The sequence below is a fragment of the Panicum hallii genome, chromosome 6, assembly GCF_002211085.1.
Source record: "Panicum hallii strain FIL2 chromosome 6, PHallii_v3.1, whole genome shotgun sequence".
Classification (NCBI taxonomy): domain Eukaryota; kingdom Viridiplantae; phylum Streptophyta; class Magnoliopsida; order Poales; family Poaceae; genus Panicum; species Panicum hallii.
In genome coordinates this window covers 23,515,563-23,529,248 of record NC_038047.1, presented here as the reverse complement: position 1 = coordinate 23,529,248, position 13,686 = coordinate 23,515,563, and positions in this window count along the sequence as shown.

Below are 13,686 nucleotides of genomic sequence, written 5' to 3'. Positions count from 1 at the left end.
GGTTATGGTAAAAATTTCAAATACAAACATCAACAGAAACACCCTTAATTAAAAATTTAAGCATTTCATCAACATATAACAAAAAGTACTCGAAATATAAGCAAATGAACAGTAAAGTACTCGAACTTATTACACATAGCTATACATAGCACATACAATCTAAGTTCCAAATTTCAGCTATAACACATGCCTACAACATGAGATACAAATAAAACACTTATTTTCTAGTATTTAATCTACAATAGAAATTATACATATATAGCTCAAGTTCATTACACAAAAGTAGTCGAAGTTAACTCAAGGATTCCAACAAAACTGGTTTGGCATTTTTCTGAATTTTCTACAAATTTCTACGAATTTTTGAAGTTCACAGCTTTTGAATTGGGGGGGGGGGGGGCTCTAGAATCTTACAGGGACACCCTTAAAACTTTTGAAATCTTTGCACTTATACCCTTGGCTCGTCGGGGAAGAAGGGCAGGGGTGATGCCGGCCAAATTCCGGTGAGGGGACGGCGAGGGGTTGGAGGAGAAGTGGTCAGCGAGCACCAGGAGGTCAAGGCGCACCTGCTCGAGGTCTTGGGAAGAGAAGGGGATGACCGGAGGGGGCTCTCCCACGGTGGCCGAGGCGGCGGCGGAGGGGTGCTCGTCGGCGAGGAGGTTCCCAGCGAGGAGAAGGGCCAAGCTTGGGCTTGAAAGCTGCAGCAAGGCAAGGGGAAGCTAATGGGGTAGTCGAATTGGACAGAGGAGGGGTGGAGGTAGGGGTTCGACGGCGGACAGGAGCTTACCGGCGGAAGGAGAACGGCGGCGAGGTAGCTCCGGTGGAGGTTCGGCCACGGGGAACGGTTCGGGAGCTTTAGTGGAGCAAGGAGAAACTTCCTAAGGTGTTGTGGTGATGCGGGGAGGATTGAAGGGGGGTTGCCCACGGCGAACAGAAGGGCGCCGGAGATGGAGGAGATGGCGGCGGTGGTGCTCGGGGTTCCGGGCAATCAAAGAGCAGAAAACGGGAATGGAATGGGAAGGGAGGGAAGCAGTGCTGCTCTTGAACCAGAAGAGATGATGCGAGGGGGCGCGCACGGGCAATGCCACGGCGACAGCGAGGTGGCGGCGGCAGAGCTGCGGGACAGCGTGGCACGTGCGCGAGAGGGCCAGGGAGGAGAAGTTAGAGCGGCGGCAGAGCTGCGGGACGGCGTAGCTAGGAGCTGGAGGTGACGCCGGGGAGCGATCGAGGTGCAGCACATGGCCGGGGAAGCGGTGCTGACACCGGCGGCAGAGGTGAAGCGGCGGAGCAGAGGAGTTGCCAGAGGAGGAAGAAGATAGGAGGAGGTCCGAGGGACTTCGTTGGAAATTGCAAAAACCTTAGGGACTTCACTATAAACAGATATTTCCCACTGATCCAGAGCTCTAATGAGGAAATGGTCAAAAAGGAAGTTGTAGAACTTTTCAAAACCTATAACTTTGCTTTAGGGCTCAAGTTCAGAAACCTAAAGTACAAAGTTTTATTTCACCATTTTGCACTCAAATCAAACTTTACATAAGTTTGTCCTAATAAAGTAATTTTTATGAACTCTTGGGCTTATCTGCAAGCATTTAAGGCTGGTCATGATGACATTCACCTTTTTCACTTTGACCCTTGGTAATTTTTGGAAAGTTACTTTATACTTCAACTAAATTACATAAAAGGACTTGTATTTTCACAAATTTACACAATTACCCTTATTTTCATAACTTTATTAGATTTTCACACAATTTCACTCACATCAAACAATATTTCTATCTATTTGACACTTAGGGTGTCACACAAATGAGAAAATGGTCAAAATAAAAGTTGTAGAACTTTTCAAACCCTACAACTTTTATTTAGGGTTCAAAACCAAAAACTCAAAGGATAGAACTTTATTTTAAAACCTTGGACTAATTTCAAATTTTTAAAGTTTTTGTCCTTATTAAGGTAAATTTCATGTAACCTTGGACTTAATTGCAAGTTTTTATGCAATGTAATGATGACTACTACTTTTACACTTTAACCCCTAGTAAAAATTGAAAGTTTCATTTGTAATTCAAATATTTTGAATAAAAGGACTCATACTTTTGAAAAATTACACATAAGTCCTTATTTCCACACATTCACTCAATTTCACTCAATTCAATACATACATTACACATTCTTTCCTAATGTTTTACAATTTTGACACTTAGGGTGTCACAGTGTTTCCCTTGATGCCCGGGTTTGCAAGGCCCTTAAACACTTCCAAGGTGAGTGGCTAGGATTAACACGAGGCCTTTACAAAGATTCCCTAACTCGCAACGGTCCGGTAAGGTTTCAGGCCACAGTGGTCATAACCCTCCCTAATGAGGAAGACACCTTAACCAGGATCATATCTACGCCTCAAGAGGACCGAGCTATACCCCATCAACGCACTCCCCTCTTGCCTTTTCGGTAAGACCATTACAACCTAAAGTTTCTAATTAATTAGCCAAGACCAGAGCCATGTAGTATTGTGGTTGCACAGTTTTCCTAGGTGGTTCTCCATGTTTCAATTAATGTAATGATCTTAACTACCACCATAAAAGTATTCCGGAACATGAGTAAACCAGTGTAGCATGATTTTTAGGTTATCCAACCAAAGTCTAGTAATAGCAACTAGCGTAGGTACAACATAAATATAACAACCTAGGTTTAATCAAGGAAGTTCAAAAGAAGCTAGTCACATCCTTAGCTTGGGATCCATCATATTCTAGATACATGCATGCATATAAACTAAATGTGTGTATTTATAAAGTTATTGGGATTGGAGTATGATCAAGGACCACTTGCCTTCGTCAAAGAAATGCTGCTGCTCGGGAACGTCTTCAAAGCTTGGCTCTAGCGGACCCTCGAACTGCGCACCATCTATCATAACACATAAGTACATACAAGCAAACAAATATAATAAATAAGAAATAGTATACTGTTGTCGGTCAAAATCCACCGGCGAGCAGCGACAGGCAACACGAGGAGCCGGGAGGCTTCCGAGACTGCTGGTGGGTCCCGGTCCCTCGGTCAACGGCCCAGAAGTCCGGCACACGCCCTGGCTTGGTGAAGTGCTAGGCGTGCCACCTGACCTATACCTGATCAGGAAGGTGCAGAAACCATTTGTCAGCTATCTTCCTGCGTACACAGCCAAATTAAACATTAGTCCGAGCCGTGATCGGCTCTGACAACGACCCCCAAATCAGCCAAAGAAGCCGACGGAATCATTGTACTAGATCGGACCTTCGGGTACCTTTCAGAATCGGTTGAAAGAAGCCGATTGCTACATTTAATAGATCGGATCTACTAAACATATGAACGCTTCATATGAATCCGATAGGAGAATAAAAGCATGTTCTGTAATTGGCAAGCTAATCCAATCTGCGACGGTAAAAGCTTTCACCGTATGACTGGAACATCCTACGCGTGGTTAAGCCTAACAAACATGAAAGATAACAATATGCTAACCCGAAGAGAGGCCTAAAAACCAACTTAACAAGTCGATTCCCGGAACAATCCCTCGTCAGGTTACCATAAGGCACCAAACATGCAGCCGGAACATTCAACCCGTTTGAAGGGCCTAATCATACGGATGTTAAACCAATCCCTTGTAACACAAAGAACTACCATAACAGATTAGATCTACTAAGCGATAACAGAACAAGGCGCTGCCCTTGCACCCGAGATCGCGTACAAGAGCAGCTAAACGATTACGAACAGCAAGCAAAACATGGATTTACCATTCAAAACCAATGCAGCATCATAATCATTTAAGATAACTAGTGTTGCTCGCCATCAAAAATGCTTCAGTACGAGAAACACAATGATAAACAGATAAAAGCAATGCTGCTCCGACCATGTGGAACATGATCGGAGCAGCATGACAATTACCTGGAAAAAGCCCTTGGGAGGGGGTGGCGATGCGCCGAGAGTTTGTTGTGAATGATTGATTCTTTTTCTATTGAATCTCACGATACATATTTATAGTCCGGGAACTTGATCTTTTCTAACTAACCCTAGCTGATTACAAGACAATCTCTAACTTACTATTTTTAAACTATCCTTAGATACACGGCCACCCTTGCCCTTGACACATTCGCACAAAGGCCGATTTGTAGACCATTACGATGATTTCCTTCAGCCCATGTTGCTCTCGGCCCATCCCTTGGCCCAGTCAAATTATGGTGATAACATATACCAAACAACATAATAGGGTAAAGTAACATTGTAAGGCTACTGTATATGTCGCAAGGGTCGCGTGAGTGCAAGAATCAATGAAAACGGAGTTAAAACGGAGAAGTTACGGCTAAAACATGATTCTAGGGGCTTATTTGTAGAAGATTTAAAACTAGAAGGGCTTTGGACAAAGAAACCGAGGGCTATAATATAATTAAACCTTAGATCTAGGGTTTAGATTGCAAAACAGACGGGCTAGGGATGGCGGGTTCTATTTTTGGAAAAGACAAAGGCCTAAACAGAAGAAAAAGGATCTATTCATAAATACTTTTGAACTGACGTGGACTGCGGGTTGATGTCAAAAGAACTCAAGAGCTAAAGTGCAAAATAGCCTAGGTTTGATCGGTATCTGGTTTTCTTGACTCGGGTTAGATCTAATAACCTGTTGGATCAGGATCCAATGACCGGGAGCGGCTGACGGCACGAGGCCGCGGCGCTGAGCGCCGGCGGTGAGGGCAAGCGGCGGCGGGCGGCGGCGGCGGCTCGCTAGATAAATGCGTAAACGTGTTTCTTGCCTCGGCTTAGGCTCGGATTTGGCCTGGGAGCAAGAGAGCAAGGAGAGGAGCGCATCTAGGGGCTCTGGAAGAGGCGACGGTGGCCGGAGACTGCGGCCGGTGGCGAGACGCGGCTCGGGGCGACGGTGAGCGATTGGCGCGCACGGGAAGGCAGGAAAATAGGGGATAAGTGGCCAATGATGATCCTTACCCCATGGCGGAGCTCCAGCGGCGGCTTGCGGCGGCAAGGAAGCGGCAGAGCGGCGAGTGGCCGAGGCGTGGAGGCGGCGGCGGCGGCGGAAAAGCTCTCGTGGCTTAGGCTTTCGGGCGAAGCCTTCCTTCTCAAAACAGATCTACACAGATTCCCCGAATCCAAGTTGCTCTCCAAAACCCTTGCTCATAAATCCAATCACAAAACCCAGATCAAAGCCTCAGAGCGTGAACTCGAAACTCACGAAACAAACCCTAGATCCAGTTTTGCGAGCCTTCGATCTCCATTGGAGCTTCAGATGGCGGAACTCTCAAATGCTGATGCGGGCGTCCTTGGTCTGAAGGTAAAACTCTGACCTTTTGCTAATTTAATGAAGTAATTATTCAATCCCTTGAAGCATTAAATGATCCTTTCCGGTTATTTATCTTTTATCGATTCTTCAGATTTCAGACATTCTTTTGCCGCATCCTTCTTCCCCCAATTCCTTTTGTCTTGGGCCTCATTCTTATGAGAGTCCAGTAGATTTGATTTTTTGTGAGGCTAATAGGATCCCATTTGTAAGCCAAGACATAGATTTAGATTCCTGGGCCGACAGCCTGCGTGCCTGGCCAAATCCTCCCGAGGGCTGGGTATCTTGGTACAACAGAGTAGCAAAAGCCTACCAGCCCACATGGGAAACCATAGGAATAGCCGATGCTATGGATGTGATGATGACTACTGGCCTGGAGATTGCATCGTCCAGCCCCTCTACCTTCAGATTGCCTGAGGTCCCCTTTAAATTGTCCTCCAAAACAGAATGCACAAACTGGGGTGCCTACCTGAACTAGCACGTCAAAACCAAAGGCCCTATGACTGAGAAAGAACATACAGCCTTTCCGAATCTCTGGTTGGAACACTTCCTATTTTGTGGTCCTTCCATTGCCCCAACCAAAAACTACCTCTCCCTAGCATATGAACTGGCCAAAGGTAATACTGTTGGCCTTGGTAAATTGTTCCTTGAGGAAGTCTATAGATATCTTCACTTGATGTCTTCGAGCTTGCTTACCCAAAAGAAACTCAGAACAGGTGATCCCTGGTGGTTCATCCAGTTATGGGCTCATTTATATTTCAGAACCACATACCAATCTTCCATGTTTTGGCCAATAACTCCTTTCCAGATCAGAGTGGGAAACAAATCAGGTGTACCAGCTTCGGCCGAGCTTTGTACAGTCTTCCTAGTAGCAAGTTGAACCCCACAGATGCCTCAAGCTGGTTTAGGATATTCTACCAGTCTGGACAACCCAATCTTCCTTCCTTACACAGATTCTGAAATCTTTGAGAATCCAATCGCCTTCAGATTGGCTGACTTTGCTGATGATGATAGCACTTAGCATTTATACTCTATCATGATTCACCCTTGCTTCCTTCCAGTTGGCATGAGCACCTCCAATAGAATCATCAAGCCAGGTTATGAGTTTTAACAGCCGGTCGTAGCAGTCCGGCAATTTGATCTTGGGCAAGTTCCTCCCTACTTCTTCCTTCACCATCTGACAATGAGCAGAACTGATTTGCCCGATATTCTCACCAGCCGAAGATGCTATAGCCTGTTCACTTATCTTCACATCCCAATCCCCGTCGACTTATAATTCACTTTTTCGGCTATTGGCTTCGAAAATTGGTTTTCAATGTGGAAGACTCACGTCTTTCGAAAAGCCTTGGGACCAATGCTGCAGCAGATTGACGTTGAGTATGAAGCCCTTGAGGAAGAGGTATTACCATCAGTTTAGTACTTCTTCATGATTCTGCCTGACCCCTTCTCTAATTCCATTTATTTCTTTACAGCAGGAGGATGGTCCGGAGCCCAAGAACGATGATGGCTCCACTTTCAAGTTCTCACCGGTTGCTCCTATGGTCCTCTTTGGCATTGACGTACCTCCCCTGTCAAAGGTCATAATGCGAATCTAGCCTAATTCTGCAAAATCAGCCTCCAAGCGAAAATGAGTCTCCAACATTGCTGCCCCCAAGCCCAAACTAAGGCGAGGAAGATGATTGTCAGGAAGATTTGGCAGGAAGCTGGACCATCTTCTACCGATCAAGAAGCTCCTAGCGTCAACCAGGTTTGGATTGTCCCTTTAGAATTGGTCCTCTAAATAGCTACACTTCGACTCAATTGTTCTTTCCTCACTTGCAGGCTGATATCGTGGATGTTTCCTCCGGGGAAGAGCAAGCACGCCAAGAAAATCCAATCCTAGAGGCTCCAGAGAATCCTGCGATGACAGCCGACACCTCGATCAACCTCCAGGATCCGATCCTAGAAACTCCAAAGAATCTGGCAACGACGGTTGATACTTTGGTCAACCTTCAGGACCTGTAGGAGCCGATTGCCACCTCATCGGCTATCAACCCTTCTCAAGAAAAGGTGCGTTATATCTCTGAGCCGTTCACGTCTTCCTTTCCCTGTACCATACTAATTTTCTGCCTTCTTTCAGGGCTTGAACCTCTCGGAGTTGCTCTCGTTTGACCCTGCATCCGTTGGCTCGGCCATACTCGAAGCGGATGATCATCAAGCAAAGGATTGAAACTCATCGCTCACAAGCCCCCCTAAAAGCCAATATTGCCGAGAGGTGTCGAGTGCTCAACAAGAAGAAGGCGGCTCTGGATGCCAAAACTGACACTTCTACACATTCTCAAAGGCTTCAACTTATGGAGAAGGAGTTAGAAGATCTCAAGGCAAAGGTCCGGGCAACGAGCAGTGCATCCAGGATGAGAAGAACCTCATAGCCTGCTCCAAACAAGAAGCAGAGAATCTGACTGCCCAGCTGAAGACAGAGGTCATAGAGTTGGGTGTTTTGAGTCGGCAGATAGTGTCAGGTGAGGATAAGGACGATGAAGCAGTGATTGCTGAAGCTGATCGCGTTTGTCTTGAAGCTATCGCAGCCATCAATGAGTTCCTTCAGTAGACTACTTTGTAATCACCTTTTGTAACCCGTTGTCATTCAAAACCTGCATGTACTCAAATTAAAATTGTAAAGTCGATGGTTATACATCGACTATTTGACCAATTCAGTGTGTTGGGTACAAAATATGTGTGTTTTTATATATGGGCTGACTGAACGTATCGGCCCCTTTTCTTGTGTCCAGCCTGACGCGTAACATCGGCTTTCACTTGTACGGGCCATCTGAATGTATCGGCTCACAGCCTGATGCATAGCATCGGCTTTATTGCCCATCATCCCACATACTTGGGAAGTATTTCTTGAGATGTTGACCATTGACCGCCACCGGAAACTTGACGCCATCTAACTCCTCAAGCATATATGCATTCCCAGGTACGACTTGGTCAACTCTATAAGACCCATGCCAATTTGGAGATCATTTGCCATACGCTTCATCCTTAGTCCTCAATGGTAACACCTCTTCCCAAACCAAATCTCCGACTTGGAATTCTTTTGGCTTGACTTTCTTGTTGTACGCACGGGCTACCTTGGCCTTATTTTCTTTGATCTTCTCAAGTGACCAAAGTCTGAGCTCCGTAAGGTCCTCAATATTGTCGTTCATCAAAGCAACATATTCTTCAGCTGTTAGGTCATTTTGGAACTCTACGCGTCTCAAGCCGGCCGTAATCTCCCATGGTAATACAACCTCCTGTCCATACACCAGATGATAAGGTGAAGTTTTTGTTGCTCCGTTGCACGAAATACGGTATGCCCACAATGCCTTTGATAAGACTTCATGCCAACGCCTAGGATGCTCATCGATCTTTCTCTTGTTAATCTTGATAAGGCTCTGATTGGATGCTTCAGCTTGTGCATTCGCTTGAGGATAGTATGGAGATGACCTGATCAGTTTTATGCCCATGTCAGTAGCGAATTTTTTGAACTCCTCTGATATGAAGACCGACCCTCCATCTGTTGTGATGGTCTGAGGAATCCCGAACCTGTGAATGACCTGTTCTTTAACAAAATTGATGACGTCCTTCGTCGCCACTAACTTCATAGGGATGGCCTCCACCCACTTGGTAAAGTAGTCCGTGATGGCCAAAATGAACTGGTGGCCTTTGCTAGATGGAGGATTAATTTTGCCAACCATGTCCATACACAAACCTCTGAATGGCCGGGGTTTGACGATAGGGTTCATTACTGACGCTGGTACCATCTGTATCTTCCCGAACCTCTGACATGCTTGACATCCTTTATAATATTTGAAACAATCTTCAAGCATGGTGGGCTAGTAATACCCCGATCGCCTAATCAGCCACTTCATCTTATGAAATGATTGGTGAGTCCCACAAGTGCCTTCGTGGACCTTGTGTAAGAGCCAATTCGATTCAATCGGCCCCAAGCATTTGAGCAACAATCCTTCTAAAGTCCTGTAGAACATGCCATCCCCTATCAGGATGTACTTCATGGCCTTGTAACGTATCCTCTTAGGTGCCCCCTAAGTCAGATCCTTTAAGTAATTAAAGATATCGGCTCTCTAGTCACATTGTTCCAGCAGGTGTACCTGAAGATCGGCTCTGTCTGCCACAGCTTTGTATCCCGAAGCAATCTGTGCAAGATCATTGGCCTCTGAATTTTGCATCCTTGGTATCCAATAGAAATTTGTGTACCTAAATTGGGCCATCAACTCCTGACACTGTTCCCATAAAGGGAAAAGCAACTCGCTCTCGCACCTGTATTCTTCTGTGAGCTGAGAAATCACCAGCTTTGAATCCCCAAAAATTTCTACTGCTTCCGCTCCGGCCTCAAGAAGCAATTCCATACCCTTATGTACCGCTTCATATTCTGCTAAATTGTTGGTGCAAGGGGTAGGCAACCTGATTGACAAAGAATATGCTGCCCCCCGAGGTGACACGAGTAGGATATCTATACCACATCCATCCCCACAAGCCGATCTGTCGAAGTACATGGCCCATGCGCGTACGGAGAGTGCTGCTATGTCAGTACTGATCCTTTCTTCAATAAGATCTGCCAGCGCTTGCCCTTTGACTACCTTCGCGGGTTGGTACCGGATATCGAATTCTGATAGTGCAAGCATCCACTTTCCGAGTTGGCCTTTCAACACAGGAGTCGATAGCATGTGCTTGATAACATCCGATTTGCAGATGACAATCGTTTCGGCTGATAGCAAGATATGACGATTCTTTGTACAGGTAAAGAACAAACAAAGGCATAACTTTTCAATATCAGGGTATCTGGTCTCCGCATCTAGCATCTTTCTGCTGAGGTAGAACACAACCCTCTCCTTGCCGTCATGCACTTGTATCACCACTGAAGCGATGGAGGTGTCCCCTACTGATAAATAGATGTAGAATGGCTTATCCTGTTGGGGTGGAACTAACACGGGTGGTTTTGACAAATATTCCTTGATCTCTTCAAATGCCCGTTGTTGCTCTGCACCCCAGCAAAACTCATCATTGGCTTTAATCTTCACCAACTCCATAAAGGGCTCAATCCGCCCGGAAAGATTGGAAATAAACCTTCTGACAAAGTTGATTTTGCCAATGAGCTGTTGGAGCTCCTTCTTTTTAGTAGGTGGCACCATTATTTTTACAGCTTCTTGACTCTTTAGGCCGATCTTAATTCCTCTTTCATGCACCAAGAAACCCAGGAACTGACCGGCTGATATGCCAAAAGCACACTTCTTCGGATTCATCTTGAGCTCGAACCTTCTGGTTCGTTCTAGAACTTGCTGTACATCTCCTAAGTGCCCCGCAACTGATGCAGATTTAACCATGATGTTGTCAATGTATATCTCCACCAACTTCCTGATCAAATCGTGAAAGATGTAGTTCATGGCACGTTGATACGTGGCGCTAGCATTCTTCAACCCGAAGGTCATGACCACATACTCGAACAATCCTACTGCCCTGGGTACTCTGAACATGGTCTTGTGTATATCCTTCGGAGCCATGGAAATCTGGTTATAGCCAGCGTTGCCGTCCATGAAACACAAAATCTTGTGACCAGCAACTGCGTTGATCAATGTATCCGTGACAGGCATCGGGTATTCATCCTTCGGAGTAGCTCTGTTTAGGTCTCTCAAGTCCACGCAGACTCGCCATCGGCCATCCTTCTTTTGCATAGGTACAACACTTGAAATCCACTCGGCATACCTGCATGGCCTGATGAATCCTACTTCTAGCATTTTCTCCACCTCTTTCTTGACTGTTTCTAAAACTTTAGCCTTCATTTGTCGCGCTCCTTGCTGAAACGGCCGAAATCCCTTCTTGAGAGGGAGCCGATGCTTGACGATGCTGCTGTCCAACCCAGGCATTTCTATGTAATCCCAGGTGAAACAATCTACGTACTCTTTCAGCAAAGCTATCATCAGCTCTCGTAGATACGGGCTTAACTTTTTGCTGATGAATGTTGGTCATGGCTTATCCCCAGGACCAATGTCGATCTCTTCAAGCTCGTCTGCCGACGTAAACCCGTACCCTAGCTTTCCGTCATCTATCGAGTCAACGCTGCAAATGGACAAAGAATATGACGAAAAGAGTTTCAGTTGATCGTTAAGATCGGCCGCCTTATAATCTTCATTAATCCTTGAAACTTTACAATTGATGTATGGCTGCTAGAGCGAGCCTCTTTGTAACTGCTACAATTATGCAATACACTTGTCATCAGGAGTTTACATTTTATTTTTTGGGGCTGATCAAAGGGGTCAGCCTTGCCAAGTGTGTCAGAATAGCCCGCCCTTGATGTTTTGTTTACTCTGTAAGGCCAGTGGATAAGACTAGCCTCACCCCATTTTTTGTAGCTTCCACGCGATCACAGCCTTCCAAACTGATTCTTGAAATCAGCTCTTGATCTTCTGCATCCCAAATGCTCATGGCGGCGTGTGAAATCTCGATCGAATCATCCGCATGAACCACTTCTACTTCGTCTCCATCCCACTGAATCAGACATTGGTGCATCGTAGAAGGAATGCAGTAGTTGGCGTGAATCCAATCCCTCCCAAGTAGGATGGTGTAAGTACTCTTGCTGTTGATGACGAAGAAAGAGGTGGGGATAGTCTTGCTTCCCACGGTCAGATCCACACTAAGGACGCCTGTGCCTCTGATGTTTGGCCGTTGAAATCGCTCAACGTGACATTGGTCTTGATTAAATCTCTAGTGGAACACCCCAACCGATGCAGCACTGAGTATGGCATTATGTTGACCGCTGCACCGGTGTCGACCAATATTTTGTTGACAGGCTGGCCGTTGATGTAACCCTTGAGGTATAGAGCCTTCAAATGCCTATAATTCATTGCTCGGGGCTTCTCGAATAAGACTGGCCGTGGCCCCAAGTCCAGATGGGCTACTGGTAACTCTTCACGGCCTTGGGCGGGGAACTCTGCGGGGAGTACGAACACCATATGTGTCAGGGATAGATCCCCTAGGTACCGCAAAGAAGCTACCCGTGAGGAAAAAGAAGTCTGATTCCTACTAGGATTCTACCGTAATCTTATTAGGACTCATGCCTTGTAATCCTACTAGGACTCCTAACTTGTAGGAACCCCGTCCCCTAGGATATATAAAGGAGGGCAGGGATACCTAGATAGGCAGAGAACCAACAGAGAGCAGCCAACAGGCAACTCAACACCCAAGCGTAGGGCGCAATATACAATACCCCAAAATAGGACGTAGGGTATTACGCTACTCTAGCGGCCCAAACCTGTCTAAATTTGTGTCTTATGTCCTTGCGTTCACCTTCAAGTTCTAGATCCGGCGATTCCTGACCAAATAATCACCTACCTTAGGGTATCCCTAGGTAGGCCGACGGTAAAAATACCGACAAATGGCACCCACCGTGGGGCCGATCTGTGGCAGAACCGCTTGAATTATTCTGGCTCAAGCGCGCTAGTCATCGCTAGGCAGGCAACAGAAGCTCAACGCACTTCAAATGGAACAACTCATTGGCCTGTCGGGTCACCGCCCGATTCAACCACGGTTACACAAGATCGACGTAGTTTACCTCGCATGAAGGCGAGTCCAGCCTTACAACAGCTCGCAACTTTTACACCATAGGATAATTAAACATTATTACACAGAGATTTTGTTTTACCCTAACTAATACAAATTTATACAAGTATTATTCGAAACTTCAAGTTTACCAGACAGTATTCAGAGTTAGCAGCGGAATAACAGCACGACTACATACGTCGCAGAGGTAGGCACAACACTCAGCCCAAAGCTTGGCGTTACTCAGAAGGGTCATTGTCGGCCGGGGACGGATCCCATTCCACGGACCAGCCAAGCGGAACAGTGCCGGGCCAAGTCAGACTATCCACTTGGGTCACGAACGACATACTTGAAAACCATATTACTAGCAAGGCTGAGTATACTAATACTCAGCAAGGCTGACCCGACATTTGGCTATACTTAGCCCATAACTAGACCATGATAGGTTGAACGGCTCTAGTTTTCTTTTGTTGAAAGCAACAAAGAGTATGTCCTTACTTTCATATGTTAGCTTTCAGATTCTAGTTTCTTTTAACCATTCTAGGTAAGCACATATACTAGTCAAGTAAGGTAGATATTAAGCATCCATCGAAATCATTCCATTAACTGTTACTGTTATTACTCTATGTGGCAGAAGTATCAAGCAGTCTCAATCTCCGCGAGAAACGGACGATTCTGATTCGAATTTCATAACCTTGCAAGGGATCCTAACTCACACGCTCGGAAACTTAACTTTCCGGGCAACCATTCCCATCTGGCTAGTACTTTCAAACACTTGACCACCACTACCACACACTGCGACCTTATCA